The sequence below is a fragment of the Lactuca virosa genome, chromosome 9, assembly GCF_052849685.1.
Source record: "Lactuca virosa cultivar CGN04683 chromosome 9, Lactuca_virosa_CGN04683_v6, whole genome shotgun sequence".
Taxonomy (NCBI): domain Eukaryota; kingdom Viridiplantae; phylum Streptophyta; class Magnoliopsida; order Asterales; family Asteraceae; genus Lactuca; species Lactuca virosa.
In genome coordinates, this window is record NC_136434.1 from 73,924,767 (window position 1) to 73,948,555 (window position 23,789).

At 33.2% G+C, this 23,789-nt stretch overlaps 1 long non-coding RNA gene across 1 annotated transcript; it reads right to left on the reverse strand.

Moving 5' to 3' along the window:
* Positions 1-21,755: 21,755 nt before the first annotated feature.
* LOC145136256 (uncharacterized) lies at positions 21,756-22,846 on the reverse strand. The gene is made up of 2 exons (XR_013720340.1): positions 22,109-22,846; positions 21,756-22,013 (listed from the first exon to the last, which is right to left on the reverse strand). It is a non-coding gene; the product is annotated as an uncharacterized LOC145136256 (long non-coding RNA).
* Positions 22,847-23,789: the final 943 nt, after the last annotated feature.

Consider the following 23,789-nt stretch of genomic DNA (forward strand, 5'->3'; position numbering starts at 1 on the left):
TTCATTTAGAAAATTCTACCGAAGAATTTCTTCATCTATGCTCCAATATATATTGAAAATTTATTACAATATATAATCATTTGTTCTTTTCCTTTGATTAGATGGTGTGACAGCCTGACAGGAAAGGTTAGTTGAGCAATGAGCAAGACTTGAACATGAGGAGTCCTTGGGCCTTACTGGATTGTGTCACACAATAGATTTCAATCTATATATGCTAACTTGGAACGTGAATGATCATAATTTAGCTAGACAAAGTCATTCGTCTATTACCTCTCAACAGTTCAATCAATCAACTGATGAATTTGATAGCTAATTTGAAGCCAACAACCACACCTAATGCTGATTAAAAAGTTTCATGGTTTCACTTTGATTGGGTATATTCATCTTTTGTTCCTATTTTTCTGCATTCTGTTGGGACTTGGGAGGTAAATTCATTGTGCCATCTTATTAGTTCCTGTTTCTCTAATTATTACATCATATGTTCAAAGGAGAAAATAATTAGTAGTCTTGGATAAACATGTTCTTCGAACTTAAAAAGTACCAAGTGAATCAGCTGCAACTAAATGTGCCTAATAATTATATTGGTGGTTTATAGTATTTAAAGTGGAATCATCAATGTCAACATGATAGGGTTTAGACATGTTTTTTGCATTTATTTTCATGTGCCTTATCTTGTTATTCTAATCATTTGGTGAGTAGTAGTAGTTCCTTAATCCTTATTATGCATCACATCAAATTGAGTGATCTTCTCACAGTTTGTTCAGACTTAACAGTATGACATTGATCATGTCATGTCGTAGGTTTTGCTAATCGGTGGTTGTTGATCTACTCTTTGTTGACCGAATGCATGTGAGTAGATGAGGTTGGGTTGGGCAAACATTTACTTTAGCAAAGTTTAATGATTCTTTTGAAGGGAAGAAATTAGGAATTCGACGTTTAAAAGAAGAATGGAAAGGAATGGTTGAGACTTTTATTAAAAGGTGTTTTCATTTCTTTCTGGTCCTGACTCTGTTCTTTTGGCTTGATCAACAACACATTCTTACAAACTAAAGATGATAACTGCTAAGATTATGGTTTCTTTTTTTCAGATACCAGAAACCAAACAATGGAGATTTCCTATCACTGAATCTGACAAGTAAGGAAGTTGGTGGGTCCTTTTACACGTTGTCTGAAATAGTTTGGGAGATAATTCGAGAGATCCAAGAGATGAAAACATGGAGAAGCTAGATAGCTTCTTAGAACACAACCCATTGGGTTGAACGTCTATTGATCTGATGATGGAACCGGTAAAAGGTTAAAACTGTCTTTTGACGAGAAGAATTCAAAATAGAGATTAAGTAGGTTGCTAAAATACCATTAAATTTGGCCATTCTTGCCCTTCAAGGAGAAGAGCTAGAAAAACTTCATGATTCTTTAAGGGTTCTTGATATTATCTTGAGGCAAAAAGCTGCTCAAAGGTACTACTTTTATAATTTCACTCTTTATTGCTAGTATCTACTTTATTGTACGACTCTCTACATCTAACCTACCCTTTACCCTATTCATATGGTATTTTTTTGGGTGTTTTTCAGGTTATCTTTTTTTTTTTCCTAGCTTAATAAAAAGTCGTTATATATAGGGGATGCCTTTTGGTCAAACAATCATTCTTTGATGATACTCAAGAAACTTCACTCATATTGGAGGGGGTGTCCGTGGATGACTTTTATTCTGGTTTTCATCCAATAGATGGTGGTTTGTCACTAAGTACGGGTATGACCATTGACCACATTTACTTTACTAATTACTAATTTTCCCCTGTTAGATTTCATTCACTTGCTCTTTTATTTTCTCATGCATCTGGGTCACTCATACACGCTTAAGTGTGTACATGCTTATAATATTTACATAAATATATAAATACAAAGCTTCTTTTAAAAAAATATGAAAAGCTTATGATTTTAACTTTATGCAGTGCGTACGGAAATATAGAGATGATGGTGACAAGAAACATCTCTATAACATCGCAAAACATGTGTTGACCTTGTTGGCAGTAATATCCATGATCCGTGTACGAATTATATTAACGAGTTTTTGGATTTTCTATTTTAGCCACTATGGCTAGCGTATATTGGGACTTGTATACTTCCTGCACGGATCCCAATATACGCTAGCCATAGTGGCTAAAATAGAAAATCCAACAACCTCGAAAATCCAAAAACTCGTTAATATACTTCCTGCACGGATCCGGGATATTACTGCCAACAAGGTCAACACATGTTTTGCGATGTTATAAAGATGTTTCTTGTCACCATCATCTCTATATTTCCACACGCACTGCATAAAGTTAAAATCATAAGCTTTTCATATTTTTTAGAAGAAGCTTTATATATATATATATATATATATATATATATATATATATATATATATATATATATATATATATATATATATATATATATATATATATATATATATATATAAACAATTATAAGCATGTACACACTTAAGCATGTATGAGTATGTACCTGCATCACACTTAAGACGTATGGAAAACTACTGATTCCATATACAACGCTCGTATAGCCTGAACTTGATGAACATAGTGAGTAATCATGGTTTTGATAGCACTTGACCATATAAAAACATCCTACTGAGGCCATGTTCCGGAGTGTTTGTATCTGAGTAAATAAATAAAACAAGCCAAATAAGGTAAACTAACAATGTTGGAATATATCCGTGCACCAAATTAATACATGGCTTCTTATATATGCTACTTACTAGTATAATTGTGTCCAAAATTTCAACCTGTGTTTGCAACACAAACTTGAATTAGTTATGCCACATTTTTAAGATTTGGGTTTACTTATAATATTATAGCTAAATAATAGGTGAATTTAGGAGTACCTTGTACAACAGACACAAAAATATTTTCGCCAATTTTTCAATGGTGAAAAGCCTGTTTGGCAACCTATAAAATCAAATCAGAGAATTGTATGAACACTATTGTAGCTAATGAAGAAAAGCAGAGGTAATAATTAACTTACCAGGCAAAATATTCCTAGTATAAGTTCAACTGTGTTAATGTTATATCCGGTCAACAGAAAACACTGGTGGACAATCATGGCAACTGCCAGGCTAGATGCTATGAAGTTCGCTATGGTAAATGCGTCTTTTTTCTTCAAACAAGATCTACTGTAAAATCCAAAAATCCTCATGTAGTTTATCCTCATGTATTTCCAAAGAGCCAAGTTGCAGCCATACACAAAAAATCCGATGCTTTCTAATAAAAAACACGTTGTATTCACAAGACAAGTGCCATTTTAGTTCATTTTTTTAGCTGGGAAAAACTTACCGTTACTTTTCTAGTATGAATAAACATGGATAGGTATACCTAAAAAACGGTAATATTGTCTCCTTATACTTGTAGTCGTGGACAACAGGTTCCAATAACTGTTAGGGTCGAAATATTGTAAAGAGTCGAAATATTGTAAAGAGTCGAAGTGTTTGTTTTGTAATTTCGTATGTATTTACTAAGGCACTTGTTTAGTCGAAACTTAATGTTCAGTCCTTAGTATTTTTTGTACTCTCAGTATCCTATAAATAGGGTCTGAACTTGAGTGTAGGTAAGAGAGTTTTCCGAATTCTGTTATCTGTTTTTGTACTCAAGTTCGTTGAAAGTAATAAAAGCTGAAACCAGATCATATTTACATCGTGTGTTCTTTACTTGATCATTACTTGAATTACTCTGATTTACTTCGATTACTCGTTACAATTCTTCTACAATTGGTATCAGAGCAGGAATCAAACTGCAATGATCTGATTTTCATTTGAATCGTTCGTTTTTTAGTCAAAAGTTTGTCTCAAAAGGTTCCGCACATTTCGATTCTGAAAATCGTCTTAGATCTACAGTTTTGTTTAGATTCTATGTTCGAATTGTTTAATCGAGTGATCAATTTCAAGTTTTTGATCATTTCATTCTTTCAATCTTCAAGTTTCTCAAAGTTTCTGAAAATTTCATCCGTACATCAATGACAAACTTCAACTTAAACTCAATGACTTCATACTCTCATCTGCTAGGATCTTCAACTAAGATTCCTATGCTCATTCCGGAATACTATGATCAGTGGTCTGATCATATGAAAGACTACTTGAATGGACTCGATGAAGAGCTTTGGTCATGTATCTCTGGGAATGTTACTCTTCCGACAAATGTTCAACCAATTGGATCTTCATCTGGTACTTCGAGTGTTGGTGATCAATCTAATCGATTGAAGAAACTTGAGAAACGATGTATAAGGGAGTTACGCGTTGCATTGCCTCCAATTGTGTATAACTATGTCAGAAGTTGTACAACTGCAAAAGAAATCTGGAATAATCTCAAAGAAAAATTTCAAGGAAGTGAGAAGACGAAAATCAATTCAGTTAAGCACTGTTTGATTGAATTAAAAGATTTTAAGCAAAAAGATGGTGAGACAATTGAATGTTACTATGATAGGCTGAATGAGTTGATCTATAAATGTCATCGTCATGGCATTACAAGGACAACAATGGAATTCAATTTGACGTTCATCATGGGTCTACGAAAAGAATGGAGGAATGTTACTTTGATGGTGAAGACACAACAGAGTTTCGACACATCAACATTGAATGATTTGTATAATCTGCTAAAGACTCACAAAGGCGAGGTAAATGAGATGGCAGAAGAATCAAAATTAAGCATGGGTGGACCATTAGCTTTAGTTTCGAAAGTTTCAGAAAAGGAGTAGGTTGAAGAAGAGAATTCTGATGAAGAAGGGTTTATTGTTAATTCGGATGATGAGGATGTTGCTTTTTATTCGAATAATAAAGTAAAGAAGTTTTTCAAGAAACCGTTCAATTCAAAGTCGAAAAATGTTGATGTGAAAGGAAGATTTCTGACGAAGGCTGGAGGAGAAGAGAAGAAGAAGAGTGAGAAAAAGGAAGTAGAGAAAGTAGAAATGAAAGTCGATAAGAAGATTAAAGGTGATTCCGGAATTGATTGTCATTATTGCCAAGGAGCCAATCATATGGCAAGTGATTGTCAGCTTCGTAACAAGGATGAGAAGAAAAACAAGGTGAAGGACGAAGCCTATTACGTTGAGAGGTTGGAAGAAGTGAGAGCAAAGGCGAAAGGACTGTCACTTGTGGCAAAGGGAGAGGTCGATGATGAGAATGAAGGAACTTATCAGATATGGTCTTCAGGATCGGATGACGAAGAAATGAGTAATCCTACACATGGAGACATGTTTGCGAAATTTGAAGATGAATATGACGAAGCGGTGACAGGTCATTGCTTCATGACTAAAAGTTCTGACAAATCACCAATGACCACCAAGGTACGTTCTATTCTTCAATCTTTTAATATTCCTTTGAGTGCGTATGATTCTGAATTAATTGCTTTTGATGATACTGTTGCTTATTTCGATACTTTGGTTATCTCTGCTAGCAACGAGGCTAAGAAGTCAACTTCTCAGTTGATAGAAGTACAGAAGCAGTTAGATGCCAAGAAAATAAGAATTGAGTGTTTAGAATTGCAGATTACAAATATCATGTGTGATAGGGATTCGTTAAGCAGTGATGTTAAAATGTTGTTAGCTCAAAGAAATATATATTGTAATTTTGCAAAGAAATTATATGCTAAATTGACTGCTTTGCATCATTCGTCAGACATTAGCAAAGAACAACATAGGAAGTTATTACCTTTTCTAACATTCGAAAGAGAGAAAATTGATTGCTTGTCTTATGATTGTGAGAAAACCATAGCAGAATTCGATAAAGTGTCTGATAATCGATTTGCTTATGGTATTGTTAAGATAGATGAATACTTGAATGCTGATGAACTTGTTGAGATTGTAAATGATACCCTAACCAAAAATGAACAAATCAAAATTTTGAAAAGAACTGAGAATTCGAAACTTGACACTCAATCTAATGTTGCTGATGTCGATGATAATTCTGATAGTTTTAGCAAAATCAGTGAAATTGAGGAAGAGGAAAGTGTCGATTGTTCACAGTTGTCTGTCATTAATGTCACATCTAAGTCTAAAGGAAAATAAAAATGTAATGATTCGTTGGTTAAGGATGCCACTGACATGCCCTCAACTTCGAAAGTCTTTGATTTAAAAAATGTGAGTATCAAAGATAATCAAACAGATAGTAGTGATGATGAGGATGAAGAACAAGTTTCGAACAAATCTAAGTCTGAAAAGTCTGGTTCAAAAGAAACAACCATTCCAAGAGTTGTAGTTGATCAAGTGTTTGGAGACACTGAAAATTTCGACAAAGTTTTATCTGAAAAAGGAGCTCATTATTTGGAAACAAATCAAGTAGTGTATCCAAATTTTAAGTGTACATATGATGTTGTATTTCCAAATCAAGTGTTTGTCACTACTGGAAATGTTGAAAACATCAAACCAGAGTTCAACAAAATGGTCGAAGATGACAACAATAAAACATCAGACGAAGGATTCTTTTCAAATCAAAGCATTGTTGAAAATAATCTAACAAAGAATTCGTATGTTTTTCAAAGACAAAAACCACAACGAAAATGGATTGAAAAACAAGCAAACGCAAAAGAATGTTTGAAACAAGAATCTAAAGAAACAAATGAGAATGTGAAACTTAATTCAAACGAATTTAAGGATCGTGTTGAAAAATTTTCAAAAGAAAAAGGAATTTCGAAAAGACAGGCAAGAAAGAAATTTTTTTGGCAAGTTGTGTCAAATGAAAAGGAATCAAAAACACCGATCAAGAAAATGTTTGACAATGAGTTGTCCAAACCTGTACAAAAAAAGTGTTCAAAATTTTCAGATAAAAAGAAAAATCCCGCTCAACCAATTTCATCTAATTCTCAAAATAATTCTGAGAAGCTTTCAAATTCAAAAAAATTTCAACCAAATGATCAACAAAAGAATTTTCATTCAAAAAGCCAACAAAAGTTTTCAACTTCACATTCATCCTTTTCAAAATCACCAAACAATCAAAACAGATTTTCTTCAAATACACCAAGTCGAAATTTCGATAATACTCGTCGATTTGAAAATATTTGAAAATTTGAAAATGTTCGAAAATTTGCGAATGTTTGAAAATTTGAGAATATTAGAAAATTTGAGAATGGTCGAAAATTTGACGATGGTCGAAAATCTGAAAACGTTCAAAAGTTTGCAGACAATCCAACAGTTGTGAATGATCAATCCAAGAATTCGGCAAAGTTTAATCCTCAAGAACCAAATTTTCCAAATCCTTCTGGGAAACATAAATCAAAAGTGTCATACACAAAGGGTTCGTCAAATGTAAATAATATTGATCATTGGCTTGAAGGACAAGGAAAGATGTTTCAATCTCGTAAGTATTCTCAACAACAAATTCGAGAAGCATATGAGAAATATTTGAATGATTCTTCAAATGGAAGTTCTTCTTCCAAAGAATCCGAAATTCCTGTGAAAACATGGAAACCAGTTTCAAAAGACAAACCGGTTGAGAAATCAACTGAAAAAAAAAGGCGAATGTCAGTGACAAATCTAAACCTTCGAAAACTTATATTTCTGATCCTTTACCTAATGATGTCGACTTAATTGATATTTCAAATCCAAAGTTTGTAATTGGGTTTTAGGTTCTTCATTTCACTCCGTCTTCAAAGCTAATAACCAAGGACCCAAACAGCCGTGGGTACCTAAATTCTTTCATTAATTGCAGGTTCTTTGTGACGAGCAATATGATGATAAATGGTATATTGATAGTGGTTGCTCACGTCACATGACTGGGAGGAAGGAGAATTTGCGTGATTTCCGAAGTTTAGAAAATGCTGGTGTAGTGAAGTTTGGAAATAATCATAAATGTCAAGTAAAGGGTTATGACAAAGTAACGAATGGTCAATTTACAGTGAATCGTGTTGCATATGTGGAAGGTCTTCAACATAATTTGATAAGTGTTTCACAACTTGTTGTGGGCACTGGCAATAAAGTTGTGTTTAACGAAGAAGGAAGCATTATTTCAAAATTTGAGACAAACGAAGTATTGTTGAAATCAAAAAGATATGGAGATATGTTTACCCTTGACATTAAACCCATAGTTGGAAAACCCTCAGTTTGTCTACTTTCGAAAGCTCCCACATATGTTAGCTGGTTATGGCATCGTCGTTTATCTCATTCAAACTTTCAAAATTTAAATAAGTTGGTTGCAGAAGATCTTGTTCGAGGTTTACCTGTGTTAAAGTTTGATAATGATACTTTATGTACAGCTTGCGAACAAGGAAAACAGCATCATCAAGGGCATCCAATTGTCATTGATTCGAAAATTGTTGAACCGTTGGAACTTCTTCATATTGACCTTTGTGGACCATCAACTGTTGAAACACTCAACAAGAAACGGTACATTTTGGTTATTGTTGATGATTTTCACGATTTACGTGGGTGTATTTTCTCAGGTTAAAATCTGAAGTCGCTCAAAGAATGATCAAATTTATCAAGAAAATTGAGATGAGTCTGAAGAAGAAAGTTCGAAAAATCAAAAGTGCTAATGGTTCTGAGTTTAAGAACAATGTGTTGGTTTCGTACTTAACAGAAAAAGGAATTTCACATAACTTTTCTTCGCCCTATACACCTCAACAAAATGGAGTGGTCGAAAGGAGAAATAGGTCTCTTTGCGAAGCGGCGAGGACAATGTTGACATATGCGAATCTTCCTCAATACTTATGGGCAGAAGCAATTTCGGCAGCATGTTTCACTCAGAATAGATCTTTCATTTATAACATTTCAATATAACTCCGTATGAAATAATCAATAACCGAAAACCTAATGTCAAATTCTTTCATGTTTTTGGTTGCAGGTGTTTTATAATGAATCTCAAAGATAATCTTTCAAAATTTCAAACTAAGGTTGATGCAGGAATATTTTTAGGATATTCGAACAATTCGGTTGCATACAGAGTTTTAAACAAATGAACTCGTAAAGTTGAAGAAACGTTTAATCTCACTTTTGATGATTACTTCGTGAAACAAGTTGAAAAACAATTTGAACAAAAACCAATTCTTAATGAATCAACTGATGAAACTGAAGAATCTAATTCATCTGATTTTGATTATGATTTAATTTTTGGTGTTCCAGACAGGGCTGTTAATGCTGAAGTCCATGCTGCTGATAATCAAATTCCTGAATCTTCGAAAAATTCTGATGATTCGAAAATCTCATCAGAGACATCTGCTAATGACGAAAGTATGCAAGATGATCGTGTGGAGGGGGAGCGTTTACATAATCCTTCGCATGTTGATGGGGAGCATTCTTTCGAGGGGGAGAATTGCAGAGTGAATGAAAGTTTCGAGGGGGAGCATCAGAATGAGAATTATGTCGAGGGGGACCATGATGATACAGAAACCATAAATCTTGATCAAAATGATGAATTTCATGACCTAAATGATAATATTTCTGTTGCAGGATCTGAAAATGAAGAGATGTACGAAGATGCACCTTTGGACTTTGATCCAGCATATTCACCATTGGAAAAGTGGACAAGAAATCATCCGAAAGAACAAGTCATTGGAAATCCACAAGATGGAGTTTTGACTAAAGCTCAAATTCGTGCAAAGAATGAGGTATTGAATACTCATCAAGAATTTTGTATGTTTAATGTTTTCATTTCGAAAATGGAACCAAAGACAGTTAAGGTTGCAATGGAACACTCAGATTGGGTTGTTGCAATGCAATCTGAATTGGCTGAATTTGAACGAAACAAGGTTTGGAGATTAATTCCTAAACCTAATGATGTTTCAATTGTCAGATTAAAATGGATTTTCAAAAACAAAACCGACAAAGATGGGAATATTGTTCGAAATAAAGCACGATTAGTCGTTAAAGGATATTCGCAACAAGAAGGTATCGATTATGAAGAAACCTTTGCCCCTGTCGCAAGACTCGATGCTGTTCGAATATTTTTGGCTTATGCAGCTCACAAAGATTTTGATGTTTATCAAATGGATGTGAAATGTGCTTTTCTCAATGGTGAACTCGAAGAAACAGTTTATGTTGAATAACCTCCAGGTTTCGTGAATGAAGAATATCCTAATCATGTTTACATTTTAGATAAAGCTGTATATGGGTTAAAACAAGCACCAAGAGCATGGTATGCAACTCTTACCAGTTTCTTAAAACAATCGAAATTTAAACAAGGATCAGTTGACCCCACATTATTTCGAAAGAAAGTTGGGAATCATCTAATGCTTGTTCAAATTTATGTCGATGATATTATTTTTGGCTCTACTGACCCTGCTTTGTCTAGTGAATTCGAAAGTTTGATGAAAAGCCAATTCGAAAAGATCATGATGGGTAAAATCAATAATTTTCTTGGTTTAAACATTCATCAAAGCAGAGAAGGAATTTTCATCAATCAAGAAAAATATACAAGGAATTTGCTCGAAAAATTTGGAATGACAAATAGCACGAAGTTAAGAGTACCAATGGCGGTTGGAACAAGGCTAACTCCTTCGTTAGAAACACCAGCTGTTGATCTTACTTTATACAAGAGTATGATAGGTTCATTGCTTTATCTTACATCAAGTAGACCTGATATCATGTTTTCTGTATGTAATTGTGCTAGGTATCAAGCAAATCCAAGAGAACCACACTTAACTGCAGTGAAAAATATTTTTCGTTATCTCAAGGGAACAATTTTGTTAGGATTATGGTATCCTTCGAAATCAGGATTTTTCATTCAAGCTTTTTCGGATTCGGATCTTGGAGGATGTACTCTTGATAGGAAGAGTACAAGTAGAGGATGTCAATTGCTAGATGTGAAGCTTGTAAGTTGGCAATCGAAAAAGCAAACTTGTGTTGCAATTTCAACTGCTGAAGCTGAGTATGTTGCAGCTGCCGCTTGCACTTCGCAAATCATATGGATCCAGAGCCAATTACGTGATTATGAAATTAACATGAAGAAGATTCCATTGTATTGTGATTGACAAAGTGCTATACGCATTTGTCATAATCCAGTACAACATTCGAAAACTAAACACATTGCACTTCGTTATCATTTTATTAAAGATCATGTGGAAGATGGAAATATTGAAGTTCATTTTGTGAAAACAACTGATCAGCTTGCTGATATTTTCACAAAACCATTGGATGAAAAATCATTTGTTAGAATTTTGACAGGATTGGGCATGATTGAGTCACGATCAGTTCCAGGCCTAATTTCGAAAGAATGACAAAGAAGGAAGTTGAAAAGTGTCGGTTCAGAGGCAGTGCAAAATGATTCAGAGCCTAAGAGTATTAACAATTCAGAGGTTACTGTTCACGTTCAGCGCTTCGACACGCTTCGTTTTCGTAAATAGGCGCTGAAAAGTTTCGTTAGTTTGGTACATTCTTAATATTTTCGTTAGTTTGTCTTTCTTTTCGAAAAAAATTGAAAAACACAAAAATATTTTCGTTAGTTTGTCTTTCTTTTCGAAAAATTGAAAAACACAAAAATATTTTCGTTAGTTTGTCTTTCTTTTCAAAAAACTGAAAAACACAAAAATATTTTCGTTAATTTGTTTTATTTTTGAAAAATTGAAAAACACAAAAATATTTTCGTTTGTTTGTATTTCTTTTCGAAAAATCAAAAAGATCAAAAATATTTTCTTTTGTCGTTTGTTTTAATTTTTGAAAAACATAAAATTTTCAAAAAGATTTTTGTTATTTTGTACTTTGTCTTTTCTTTGTTAGTGCAGATTTCACGAAAGTTTTACAAGGGTCATGCTTGCGTTTCAAGGGAAAGGTAAAATTTCAACAACTTTGTACTAAGTTAGTAAGTCCCTAGAAGCATGCTGCAGCATGTCGACCCAAGCCTCCATTGACTCAATGTGTGTTTTCGAAAGCCTTAATGAAAATTTTCATACGAAAATTTCTTCCCAATCAGGCTTGCATTCACATTAGTCTCCTGAGCTACCTAACTCTTCTCAAATGAGTTAAGAGTTTTCTGTTTGGTCCAACATAACAGATGTACAATTGTCTTCGTGAAACAATCTTTTTCATCACAAACTTCTAACACATTTCACACACAATGACATATGTCCAAGAGGTCATTGATCAAACCAATCATGACTTAGACATATCAAACTTCTGTGTTAATGATCTAACATCATGAGACCGTGATGAAAGTGAAACCCACATTATCAAACTCTTTTAAGGAATTGACGGGGAACTATGTTCCAGATTTTAACGAAACACTTCTTTCGGTACCAGATTTCGAAACTCCAAATCATATTCAATTCTTTTGCGTGATCTTGATCAAATATTCATATCCCACAATATTTGTTACCCAACAGGATCCAGATAACAATTTTTTTTCATGAATATGATTTCCGTGTGAGTTTTATTTGAAATTCAAAGTCACTTCGAATATTTTCCAAAGCATACTTGTCCCTGAATACACTGGTCATACAGGTAAATTTCTGTTACAATTACTCACCTTATGTTTAGGCTGAAATGTAACGAAATTTTTGAGCTACCCACGAAGCCTTAAAAAAGAAGCCCTTCGAAACTTCTCTATAAGTTTTCGATTGTAATTCATGGGAAACCACAAAAGCAGTTGATTATCTCTCTTGATAATTAACGAAGTAACCTTTTCCCGGGGTTTAACTGCTTTCGTGTCAAAATTTTATTTTTGACATCACAGATCCAAATTTTTCGTTAGTTTGCTTCTTATCTTATTTTCTTGACACACTGCACTCACGAAATCCTTGAGGTTCTGAGTATTACCAACTCAGGCTGATGATTTCGAAAGTATGGCACATGACTTCGTCTTTAATCCCAGAGATGAAAGAGCCTAACCTCCATGCCGAAGGTTTTCGATCTTATCTATTTGGTACTCACGAACAGTTTTGATGTGACGGTTTGGCAACGTGATCCGATTTTCAAGGAACTTTATCTGACATGGCGTGTTTAACGGCGAATAGTGCAATTTTCAAGGAAGGACGTGGGAAACTCATTAATGAAAACGTTTGCAATTCCAGTGGGGTTACATATAAAAGGAAATTATTTTTCCTTTGATCATTACGCTTTCAAAAACTCTCCGACGAACAAAACCCTAATTCTCAATTTCTTTAAATTCTCTTCAAGCTTTCAACAATGGCTGCTACTCAAAATACCTCTACTGATGAAGTTCTTTCACAACCAATCATGAAGATCCAAAGTACTAATTACCAGGTTGAGGGTGATATTTCACTATACCCTGAGGAATTGAAGATGTTGATCATTGCTCTTCAACATTCTGGTCTTGCTACTGCTATGTTCAACTCTTTCGCAGTTCCGATAACATGGTTATCCATGGCTGCTTCAATTGCTTCCTACAGCAAGGCTACAGATGTGATTACTTTTAATCTTGTGAATGAGAAACGGATTCGTCTGTCCAAGAAGATGTTCACTCAGTTCTTGAATATTCCCAATTCTCCACCATTCTTCAAACCAAACAATGATCAGATCATGGTTATGTTCAATGAGATGGGACATCAGCCTTCACTCACAAAAATCAATGACTTCAAGAAGTCCGGACTACCCTGTGTGTGGAATTTCTTCTTTGGCATTTATCTAAGGTGTCTAACTGGCATAACTGTTGGTCTCGACAAAGGAAGATTTGAATTCTATGCAATGGTGATGGGATTATACTATGATCTCAGTGTTGACTATGCGACTCAATTGTGGAAGGAGTTTGGGAAAAGCTTGGAGAATACTAATATGGTGAAGGGTATTTCCTGTGCGAGATATTGGAGTCTCATTCTTGAGAAAATTTACGAAAAAGAGGGAATTCCCGTTCCTGATAATGAAGAAAAGGTGGAATTTACAAAGTATCACTTTCCGAAGTCAGTCGAGGATGATTCAGAAGATTTCCCTACAATTCCCAGAATTCCATATGGCATGTTGAAGAAGGTTGATCCAACGAATACAGTGTTGGTCAAATATTTGAAGACTATCAACCCTAATGTTGTAACTGGGGTGTTACTTGAAGTTGATGCAGGTTCTTCAAAACAATCAAAGAAATCGAAAAAGAGTGATGGTGCTGCTCTTGTTTCTGAAAGTCCGAAAAAGCCTAACTTTTCAAAGAAAAAAGATAATGCTAAAGTAAAGGGTTCGGAGAAAGAAGTGTTAGAGAAGGAGTTAATTATTGTTGAATCAACGAAGGAAGTAGTACCTACAAAATCTGGTATTTTGAAAAAGATTGAGGAAGTCATCTGATGATTCATATTCATTCATACGAAAGGCTTAGTTAAACCAAAAGGGGTTAAAGATTCGTGAAATACCAGCTCCTGTCTCTCCACAGTCGAAAAAGAGAAGAGCTGAGGATGTAGTAAAGCACATTTCCAAGAAGAGCAAGAAACGAAAACTGGTGTTTCGTGAAGAGTCATCAGAAAGCGAGGTTGTACCTGATACTCCTTTGGGATCAACTTCTCCAAAGGTATCTACTCCCATCATTTCCTCGTTAGCTTCACCAACCACAACCATTTTTCCCACTGTTTCTATTCCACTCGAAATTGGTGTTACCAAGTCAGTTTCTGAGGCGGTACCCATCTCTGACTTTCGTACAAACGTGTCTGATACGGGTGTCGGAGTCATTATGAGTGTCGACAATACGAATATTGTTTCTGAAGCTATTCCTTTTATCACTTCAGCTATAGTTTCTTCGACTATAGATACTTCCTTACCTCATTTCTTCACTCAAACTAAAACTATTACCACATCACCCACATTTGATAACATCCTTAATCAACCTATCACAACCCTTTTTCAGTCACAATCCACTGATCCACCGAAGCCAAATTCCGATGATGAAACAGACGGATGAGGTTTCGGAGGAACATTTGATGATCTTCATTTTGATTCTGAAGAGGAGGATGTTCCTGATCACATGTTGATGTCAGGGAAACAATTCAAGATCCTAAATCGAAAGCTTAATTCGATTTTGCAATCACAAGCCGATTCAGGAGCCAAGAATTCGGTTTCTAGGATCGAGGTAGATGTCATGTTAAAAGCTATTGAGCTTAGATTGCAAAGGCAACTAGATACGAATGATAAGAACAATGAGCTACGGGTAAAAGCTCAAAGAGATTTGGTTGCTTCGGAAATCAAAGAACTTCGTAACGTCACAAAAGAACGTCATGTGATGTTCGTACAAGACGTTAAGAAGGTTCGTGAAGATGTTAATCTCAAGTTAGAAGAACTGAAGAAGGAAGTTTCTAAGGAAATCCGTGAAGTTAATGATCATTATAATTCCATTCAAGAGAATGTGGATATTATTGTTGGGGCAGTGACGAATTTCGTTCAAACTTTTCAAGCCACGATACCAACTGTTGAAGCCAAGGCCTCAGATGATAAAGAACAATTTGCTAAGCTAAAGGAGTTGCTTGGTGAACTCAAAAGCATTGTTTCGAAGCCAGCCCCACATTCCTTTTTAACTCCTGAGTTTCTTACTCAGAAATTGAATGTTTTTTATCAAGTCATTCAGAAGGCTGTAGCACCTATAACGAAATTTGCTCAAATGTTGCCTTCGAATGCCCCACCTGTTATCATAGGGGTGCAAGGGTGAGAAAAGAAAGTCAATGAAGGCAAAAGCAAAGTTTCGAATGTCTCAAAGGCTACTGATAAATTGAAAGTTGTAACTTCGGGAATTCCATCTAAAATTGTTTCTACTCAAGTCACAATTCCTATAGTTTCAAAGACGAATACAACTGAAGCTATCAAGACAACAACAAAACCCATTCTGAAGGGGATTGTGTTTAATTCGACAACTGAAGGAGAGAGCTCAAGTTCATCAAAACCAAAACCTTCTGAAAATGATGATAAAGGGAAGGAAATTTTGGTTGAAAAGTCCAAGGAAGAGAGGAAGGCTGAGATGGAAAAGCAGAGACATATACAAAGCATAATGATGCTAAGAGCAAATGATCCTCCTGGTATGGATAAGGGTGATCCGAAAAATCTCTACAGCTATGAAAGCATTGAATCCAGGGTAGCATACAATCGAATGTATTCTTTTGAGAAGAAGCCAAAGAAAAGCTATTCGATTGCAAACACTGACATGAGCCAACTGGATTTTCCTATAAATGAGATGATGTTCATCATGGCTCAATACAAGATTGTTGAAAAGTTCGACAACGAAGATGACTTCATTTACATGAAGATCAGATTTCACGCAGTTCTTGGGAAGGAGCCAGATGAGGTTTGGTCATTGATAAAGATCAAGAAAGTTGTGAGCATAACGAAGGATGTTTTGTTCGAAGGCATGATTCAAAAGTTTAGATATCATGTTATTCGTGCAAATAATCAAAGATGTGATTTTTCGGTGGCTGATTTTCCGTTAATGAACTTGAACGACTTGATTGAAGTGGCCTTGATACTTAAGGATATGGAAGCTTCTCAACTCAAAGGAACTGATAAAGATGTTTTCAAACTTGGTCTAGCACACATCAAGATTTTCATAGACAGTTATTATGATTGTCTAGCATTAACTGATGAAGAGTTAGCTTTAGGAGTGGGAAGAGAAGTGAAGGTTGCAATGGAATTATCGAAAACTCAAGCTGAGTTGAGGAAATACGCTGATGGAGAGATTTGCTTAAAACCTTTTGGATTAGTCTTTGCAGGAAAAGATAAGAATGGCAAAGCTAAAAGGTTTTTGTTTCAAGTAAGTGAAGTGGAACGGTATACTACAGCTCAATATACGAACTTTATTGTTCGTATGAATAATTGTACGAAGAATAATGAAGGAGATAAGACTGAGTTAAAGAAGGTGTTAACTTGGTACTCAGAGATTCGAAGGATGATGTACTTTGCTGCTCAGATTCTCACGAATTGAGTAGTTCGACTCGTTTACAAAGAGGGAGATTGTTAGGGTCGAAATATTGTATAGAGTCGAAGTGTTTGTTTTGTAATTTCGTATGTATTTACTAAGGCACTTGTTTAGTCGAAACTTAATGTTCAGTCCTTAGTATTTTTTGTATTTACAGTATCCTATAAATAGGGTCTGAACTTGAGTGTAGGTAAGAGAGTTTTCCGAATTCTGTTATCTGTTTTTGTACTCAAGTTCTTTGAAAGTAATAGAAGCTGAAACCAGATCATATTTACATCGTGTGTTCTTTACTTGATCATTACTTGAATTACTCTGATTTACTTCGATTACTCGTTACAATTCTTCTACAATAACATTCGGTTAGTTGATGATATTATGAAATATATACAAATTAGCACTACAGGCATAGTCGGAAAGGACCCTGTGGCAAAAACAAAAATGTCATTAATTGACCCATGTCATTGATTTAAGGGTGTTAGTGGTCTCGATATTCTGTTATTTTGTATAGCCTGGAAGAAAGAAAGTAGAATGTAGGGTTTAGTTTGGCTTTGATACCATGAAATCAAATGATTTTCCCATTCAATAAAAAAATTTATATACATAATACAAGATAGATAGGCCTCACACAAATGGGCCAATATAAAAATACAAGGCTATACAAAATAACAAAATATCGAGACCACTAACAAAGGGAGTCGTATTAATTATTTGGTAATTATAAGAATGAAGATTGTTGGTGAGAAGTACAATACCATCAAAGAAGGTGTCGGTGAACAAGTTTTCTTTCTTGCATGGGCTTAACTTTTTCATAGCTACTTCCTTATTGTTATTGGCAAAGTAAGCTGTATAATAGGTCTCTATGTATTCTTTTAAATCGTCAACCTATATCACACAAACACAATTTATAATATGACTAATAGTAACTAACAAACAAGCGCATTTAAAAACATATACATTTATTTTTATGAGTTTATTCGTCGGCTGGCATTAAAAGTTGGGGCAAGAAAACGCCACACTCATGTGTGGCGTTTTTATCTTAGACTATAATATCAAAGTTTTGTTGTTGTTCGATATATATATATATATATATATATATATATATATATATATATATATATATATATATATATATATATATATATATATGGTGATGTTCAATAGAGAACCATAATTAACCAAGGAACCAATCGTGAGCGTCGGAAATTATAACGATCAAAGACCAAGGAAATAGATATACACTTTTACATCGGGCGCACACACACCGGATTATACCAAAAAATCCACCATTTACAAAAAAAACTCACTACTTTTTTTCGTTTAAATTTTTTTTAGGCCATGTGAATTTTAAATTTGAAATATTTACAGTTTAAATTCATAGTGTGAATCTACACCGATCGATGTTTTTTTTTTGTGAACCTTCTCAGATTCACAGTGTGCATAATAGTAATTCAGATTCACAATGTGAATCTGAACTGTTCGACATTTTTCATATTGTGAATGTTAAAAATTGAAATATTTACAGTTTAGATTCACAGTGTAAATCTACACTGTTCGAGGTTTTTTTTTTTTGTTTTTTTTTTTAATCGGTGTTGATGTTTATTAATAGAGTATACAAAATTAATATTTTTGGTATAATTAGTTTTTTTTGATAAAAATAAACTTAAATATTGAAAAAACTAAGAAAATTAAGTGGATTTTTTTCGAAAAAAAAAGTTCGTTTTTTTATATATCATCATTGATCTCTATGGAAAGAGGACGAAAAATCGTGAACAACGGTATATTCGGTTTTTTTTTCGATAAAAATTTTGGCCTAAAAAAAATTTTAAATGTAAAAATGAAGTGAGTTTTTGTTATAATCCGGTACATATGCGTCCATTATAAAAGTTTACAACCCTTCCTTTTGTCGTTGATCGCTTTAAATTTCGACACTTTGGATTGGTTACTTGGTTCCTTGATTAGTAATGGTTCTCTATTGAACTTTTCCATATATATATATAATTTAATTAACAAAACAAATTAGTCCTACAAATTTAACAAGTTATTAATTTTATATCGCAATGGACATTTAAAAATAAAGATCTTATATATATATATATATATATATATATATATATATATATATATATATATATATATATATATATATATATATAGAGAGAGAGAGAGAGAGAGAGAGCTAGGTTCATTTGTTTAAACTAATTATTGTGTTATTGTATGCATAAATATGGGCCAATCAAAATTAAATAATTAAATAAATAAATAAGGGTAATATAGTAATTTGTTTAGTAACTACCAAAAATAATCCCTATAATTATGGTATGTGACTTTTAACCTAATTTCTCTAGTTTATAAAACCTACAAGTATTACGACAATGGAGATATCGTCGATGGCGGAGGATACAGGGCTATTTCGGATTGGGGAAGAAGCTGAAGAAGGCAGAGGAAGAAGCGCTGGAGATTGCGAAGGAAGTAATTGAGTCAGCTGAGAAATGAGTCGAAGCGGAAGAGAGACAGATCGAGGCTACGTCGATCGTTAATGGAATATTAGGGATTGCGATCGTTACTGCGGTTTTAGTTCCTTTGTCACTAACAGCGTATCGTCAAACCCAGGCCTGAAACAATAAAGGTTAGTTTTCTTCCTATTCACGTGAAATTACTCATTGATTCGAGTTTAAATCGATTTTTAGTTATTTCTGTATGTGCAATTGTTACTGTTCATCTGATTGTGTTCAAAATTTTAAAGCTATTTTACATCGATTTATGGGATAGTGATTTGCATTCAGATTTATGTGTATCCCTCCCGTTAATTTGTGATTTAATTTCCAGTAACATACATACAAATTCAGGATGCATGCTGTATGAAGAAGGCGAGCCTGAAAATGTATATTGACATAAAATTAAACCATGCATCTTTAGAGTTAACTAGACAGATTATGATAGGACAAATAAGTGATTATTATAATACCTTTTTCTAAAAGAATAACTCATTGTTCATCATTGTAAATGTCTCTTCTATAAGAGCTAAAACTAGAGCCACTTCCAGTACAGCGAATATTAGCTAGGAATCTTAATTATGTGGGTGTTAATGTTAGAAAAATGATTAATCTTGAAAAGAAGAAGAGGATTTTATTGAATTATGTAGAAGAAAAATGAGATTTCATTGAATGGTAATTATATTTAGAATTAATCAATAAATAATTTCAATTAACCAAATAATCTTTTTTCTAACTTGTACTCTCTTTGAATGTGCTCAAAACAAACAACATTTTTTTTGTATAAAACGGAAGAGTTTGACATTGATTCTGATATGAAATTTCCTACATTTGATTTTGACAGTGAATTCAAAAAATTAAGAGAAAAACAGTAAATTACATACATACATAGTTGTCTAGAGTTCAAACATATTGCATGATTATGATTAAAAGATTGGACCTCTTCCCTTATCTGTTGATCGTGTTTGTTTCTTAAAGTTGTTTGGTGATGAGTAGATGATCAAATCATCAACAGCATTTGTTTTCATTTTTCTATTAAAGAATTTACGATTATGTAGTGATATATTGAAGGGTTTGTAGAAATCTTAAAGAACACAAAAATAATTCTACGAGAATATTGCACACCAGGTGTCTGTAGAAATGTCTGAAAGAGAACTTGATGTTCAAATTCTTGAAGAACACAAAAATAATTTATAAGTTCATTATTTGTGTTACTTGATTTTATCTTGTTGTATGAGTTCTCTTAGAATTACTAAAATTTGTTTTATTTTTATCGTATAAAAGCATTCTCACATAGTTTTATTCTTACATAATTCATTTTCATGACAGTTATTCTCATAGAATGAATGAAGTACATGATGATCAATGACCTGAAGGTTGGATGAATGCGTTTGTGATAGACATGAACAATCCTCAATGGTCATCGATCTTCCAGAAAAATGCACTACTCATTGTCATATTCTGTTAGATTAGTCTATAATATAATGATAAGAGTATATGTAATAGTATATTCCAATAGAATAATCTACATATTATATTTGTTTGTTATTAGGGAGTGTTTCATTATTATAGAAAAAAATATAAAGTTTTTTATTTTTTTAAGGATGTGATAGAAAAAATTTAACTTGTATCTAAAAATTTGTTTATTCTGCGAGAAATAAATCTCTTTATTAGTTTATGGCTTGAATTTTCATAGAATATCATTATTAAAATAATGTCATTCTGACAGAATAAAATCGGGTTTAATTATAAAAATTACGTTATAATTAAAATTAAAGTAATTAAAAAATTTATAATTTTAAAATCAAGAGAGTTAATTATCCCAAAAAATATGGAATTTTCATTTTTTAAAATTATCTCAATTGTCTAAAATACCCTTAGAATGAAATTAGATGGTATTTTTCAATTATCTTTAATTTAATAATATGTATTAATCACTTTCTGAAAATAAAAAAAATGATTGGCCCACATTTATGCATACAATAACACAATAATTACTTTGAATAGAATAACCTAAGCCTATATATATATATATATATATATATATATATATATATATATATATATATATATATATTAAATGTCGTTTGCGATATAAAATTAATAACTTGTTAAATTTGTAGGACTAATTTGTTTTGTTAATTATATGTAATATATCCCTTTCAGCTTTGTGTTTTTTTGAAATATGTGGTAAGCCCATTTACGAGGCACGTTAGGACCCACCCTAAATATGTGTTAAGCCCATTTACATAGTTTAATTTAAATTAAGTTGAGGATTTTTATTTAGGTAATACCAATTATATTTACGGTAGACCTGTAAATAGCATTGTCTAATTGGCTAATACCACTGATATTTACATAGCATCAATTCAGGCTCGGTTTTAGGAGGGGGGAAGAGGGGCAGCCGCACAGGGCCCGGAAGAAATAGGGCCCGAGTTTTAATTAAATTATATATTTAAAAACTAAATATATATGAATTTATTCAAAATATTTCATAGGGTTTGGGTAGCCCAATTGGAGTACCCGTACCAGTGGTACCGAATCCCGAATTTCATGTATTTGGAGTATTGGAGTATTGAGTACCGTCCCATATTTTCAAATTGTACCGGTTCTAGTACGGGATCCGGAACAAACTGCTCATCCACGGCTCAATTTACATGATTTTACCTTATCCACACACACGAAATGCGACATTTGGACTACATTTGAAACCTGTGAAAAAAGTAGTTTAATTAAATTTATCATAAAGTTTCACCACCCCAAACCACTCAACAAACTTCAATTTCTCATACGAGAAGTGCACTTACTACTTTGAAATTGCAATCCCAAAAGTTTTTCCATTTGTGATAATTACTTGTTTAACTCTTGGCACACGCAAAAGAATGCCCTTGCTTAGACTCTTGGGTGTACAAGAGTGATTTGTTCAGACAAAAACAAAACTGGCACTCTGACTACTAACTACTAACCAAATACCAAATAGCTGTGGCAAAGCTTGTTGCTATGGGTCATGGACCAAATACTGTCAGATCATTCAAGGCTGAAGGCCTTGATCATTCAAGGAGTGGGAGTCGTTACCCCACTCGTTACACTCGCTACAAGGCCTTGAACACCGCCCCCTAGCACTCGCTAGGGGGGTCGCTAACCTCCGTTCGTTACAAACATGGCGAGAAGAGAGAAAATTGGAAGAGTGGATTTGGTCGAAATACTAAAATCAAAAGTCAATTTTCTCCATTTGTGGTCCTTGTGGACTCCCGCTCCCACCACTACCACCGATCTACAACCCCATGCTTTACCGACGTACTTCCGGTGGCTTTTATGAAGATTCCGGCAATCCTGTGACCAATTCCGTTCCTGTTCCAGCGAATAAGCCGTTCTGATCGGTAATTTCTTCGATATTAATCTACTGTTTAAGGCTTGCTGCAGAGGAGGACGATGGCTTTTTGGGGAAGAAGGAGATCGTGGAGTATGAGGGACGGATGTGTGAGATAACGAGGGGACGAGAGTAAAACCTAATTTGGATGGAGAGGATTTATTCAATCGTTCGGCGTATGAATAAATCAAGAATAATTTTAATTGACTTTTGTTTTTATTTTAAATGTTGATTTTTATTTTATAAATATCTATGGTACGAGGATTTACTCTATTCTCTACTACATTTTGATTTACTACATTTTGATTTACTACCATTTGAATCAGTCAAAAAGAAATTTTAATTGAATTTTGTTTTTTTTTATTTATTAAATTTTTTTTTAATTTCCACTGTACAATGATATTAACAACATAGAATTTCCATGATATTTTTCTTATTTGTAAATCATATCTTAGAACGAGCTCAACGTATGTAGTCAAAGAAAATTAATTTGTTTTTTAAACAAACAAACCATATATAATTTAATTTAATAAAATATGCTCAACATTTTTGTATAAAAAAATGTTTGTGTGTTAAAATAAGGTAATTTAATTAAATTAGAAAAAAAAAATTGCTAGGAATGTTAACTCTCCCTACCAAATGCTAAGATTAAGTGTTAAACTAAGCGAATGCCCGCACGTTGCTCAGAAACACCTATACAGTCGAAGTCTTTACAAATATGTGTTTTTTTTAAATATGACAATAACTTTGTTGTTAAATTTGATATAATAATTCGTATACTAAATTGATATAATATATTCATTATTTTGAATTATATGATAATATATATCTATATATATATATATATATATATATATATATATATATATATATATATATATATATATATATATTATAACTACATAATCTCAATCGTTTGAATGACTTCTACCCGCGAGTTACACATGAATAAAATTAAATATAATATATTGTTTAATGTTATTTATAGTTGTTTTTATTGCTAATTATTTTTAAAAAAATTATTTGCTTAATGTTTTAATTTCTATCATTATAATTATTTAAAACATCAAACATTGTTTTTTGATTTTAAAGGTAACAATATAATAAATTATATAGAG